Source organism: Pristis pectinata, chromosome 37 (genome assembly GCF_009764475.1).
Source record: "Pristis pectinata isolate sPriPec2 chromosome 37, sPriPec2.1.pri, whole genome shotgun sequence".
Classification (NCBI taxonomy): domain Eukaryota; kingdom Metazoa; phylum Chordata; class Chondrichthyes; order Rhinopristiformes; family Pristidae; genus Pristis; species Pristis pectinata.
The window spans coordinates 7394278-7396879 of record NC_067440.1 but is presented as its reverse complement, the minus strand read 5'-3'; positions in this window follow the sequence as shown (position 1 = coordinate 7396879).

The following is a 2602-nucleotide window of genomic DNA, read 5'->3' as shown; positions in this document are numbered from 1 at the left end:
GGGTTTACAGCAGCTTAGTGTAATAGATTGTCAATGCCTTGCAGTCACACAGGCTGAGGCACTCAGTGTAATGCAGTAAGAGCAGTTTCCTGCCCTCAAAAACCGCCAACTATTTCCTTGAAGCGTCTTCCTAGCCCTCAATTAAACATGACTTTCCCACTGGCAGCAGAGATTGGTGGACAGGCATCTTCACGCCTGGGCCTGTTGACCAAATGATTCAGGAATCAGCTGCCTCCCAGTCTTCTGCTCGTTGCCAGGGTCACTAAACTCGGGAATAGACCCTGCGACCCATCTCAGTCCCTGCCTGCCTTAAGTTGTGTTTCCGACATAACTGGAGGTTATCTTATGGATCTTACTTTGAGATTATCTTCTGCTTTGGACTCCTGCCCAATCATCTGACCACCAGTGTAAAGTATCCTCTTTAAACATCTTAACGAACCATTAAATGACTTGGTCAATGGACTCTTCCCAGTACATCACAGGCACATCCCTCCCCACCATCGATAGTATCTACAGGAGACGCCGCCTCAAGAAGGCAACATCCATCATCAAAGATCCCCACCATCCAGGTCGTTCCATCTTCTCACAGCTCCCATCAGGCAGGAGGTACAGAAGCCTGAAGTCCCCACACCACCAGGTTCAGGAACAGCTACTTCCCTTCAACCATTCGGTTCTTGAACCAACCTGCACAACCCTAATCACTGCCTCACTACAGCAACACTACAACCGCTTTGCACTACAATGGACTTTTTTCTATCTAATTGTGTTCTTTCTTGTAAAAATTATGTACAATTCATGATTAATTTATGTTTTTCTTGTGAATGTTGTGTATCTGATGCTCTGTGCCTGTGATGCTGCTGCAAGTAAGTTTTTCATTGCCCCGGTGTGTACATGAACTTGTGCAGATGACAATAAACTTGACTTTGACTTTGGAAACAGGCCCTTCAGCCCATCAAGTCTGTGCCGACCATCAACCACCCATCTGCAATAACCCTATTCTACTCCCCACAGAATCTACCACCCACCTACACACTCGAAACAACCTGCAGCCACCCATTTCGGAGCCCGAATAGAATGGGTTTGCTTTCCTCGGAACGGAGGAGGCTGAGGAGAGACCTGATAGAGGGGTATGGGTAGGAGAAAGGGGTCATAAAAACCTCTCTGTAGCAGAGGTGTCTGAGATCAGCCAGCATAGGTTTAGGGTAAGGGGTAAAAGGTTCAGAGAGAACACGAGGGAGAATTCTTTCCCTTTTTTGGAATCTCCAACGAATCTCCTGTGGGGGTGGTGGACTGTGAGACCCTCACAACATTTAAGAAGTATCTGGACGAGCACTTGAGTCCCCAAGGTATAGTAGGGTAATGACCAAGTGCTGGTAAAATGCCGGAGGGCCTGGTTCTGTGCTGTATGTGTGCTCTGTAGCTAACCCACCGACCCCGCACATCGTTGGGACATGGGAGGGAACCGGAGCACCCGGGGGGAAACCCACGCGGTCACAGGGAGAACGTGCAAACTCCACACAGACACAGAGATGGGGAGGGAGACAGAGAGAGAGGGGGGGGGGAGGGAGAGAGAGAGGAGGGGAGAGAGGGAGAGAGGGAGGAGGGGAGAGGGAGAGAGATGTGGGGGAGAGAGGGGGGTAAGATAGAGAGAAGTAGTGAGGGAGAGGTCGGGATCGACCCCAGGTCTCTGGGGCCGCGAGGCAGCAGCTCTTTCCGCTGCGCCGTTGCAGCACAAGCTGTTGTGAGAGACCTTGGGGTGTTAGAAGTTTGCATTTGGGACGGATGGGCTCCCCTGGGTGCTGGTGAGAGGAGAGTGGGTCAGGAAGGGGACCTCAGTGTGCCTCACACCCTCCTACTGATGGTCTAGGCCCAGGACGGGATTTGGGTGGGGGGAGGTCGGAGGTCACACGGACAGGGAAAGGGGCTGAGGATGGAAGGGGGTAGTAGCGATGACCCCATTGCCTGTGGGGAGAGAGAGTGCGAGAGGGGGAGAGAGGGAGAGGGTGGGAGAGAGATAGAGAGGAAAGAGAGAGAGGGGGGAGAGGTGGGGGAGAGTGCGAGAGAGGGAGGGGGAGGGAGGGAGAGAGAGAGGAAGAGAGAGGGAGGGAGGGAGAGAGATGGAATATCAAGGGGAAGATTTGTGGCTTTGGACTGCTAGGGATAATCTCCCTCTGTGTCCGTCCCTCCCGTTAAGCGGAGGATTAGCCTGCCTTGAGAGGAGAGGAAACAGACTCCAGCCATTAAACAAATCAAAGCTCACAACAACCTTCCATCCACGTTAACCTTTACATTAAGAAGGAATGCCAGCCCCAGGGAGCTTCCAGCTGCCGGTCCCCTGCCTTAAACCCCGTAAAGATTCCTGAATAAATCCCAGCCCACTGGCTCCACCCTGTACGCTGTCTCTCCCCTCCCACCTCCCCTCTCCACTCCTGGAGGGGACGCTCCTGCTCGAGTGTCTGTGTCCTTGAGAATATTTGCAGGGCTCGCTCCTGCTTTCTGTTGCTCAGCAGAGTGTTCCTCCTTCTTATGGTTCCTCCCGCTCCCCCCACTCGGGTTCTGTGCCAAGGTTGTTCCCTGAAGACTGAGGCGCCTGGCCTCAGTG